Source organism: Juglans regia, unplaced genomic scaffold, assembly GCF_001411555.2.
Source record: "Juglans regia cultivar Chandler unplaced genomic scaffold, Walnut 2.0 Scaffold_9949, whole genome shotgun sequence".
In the NCBI taxonomy this organism is placed as follows: Eukaryota; Viridiplantae; Streptophyta; class Magnoliopsida; order Fagales; family Juglandaceae; genus Juglans; species Juglans regia.
Window position 1 is genome coordinate 1 of NW_023364979.1, and position 218 is coordinate 218.

Here is a 218-nt window from a genome sequence, read left to right on the forward strand (position 1 = left end):
GGGAGTGGATTTTTGGGAAAATCTCGCCCTGCCCATCGCGTAGCGATGGGTTTGGATCAGATCTCCGTTTGGATTGGGATCGGAAGGACGCTAGTATGTCGCTCAAGGATTATTTAAATTTTAAGTAATTAGTTTGATGGGTGCGATCATACCAGCACTAATGCACCGGATCCCATCAGAACTCCGCAGTTAAGCGTGCTTGGGCGAGAGTAGTACTA

General features: G+C 47.7%; 1 pseudogene; it reads left to right on the forward strand.

The window, feature by feature from the left end:
* Positions 1-138: 138 nt before the first annotated feature.
* LOC118347622 lies at positions 139-218 on the forward strand (annotated as a pseudogene; the record flags this gene model as incomplete).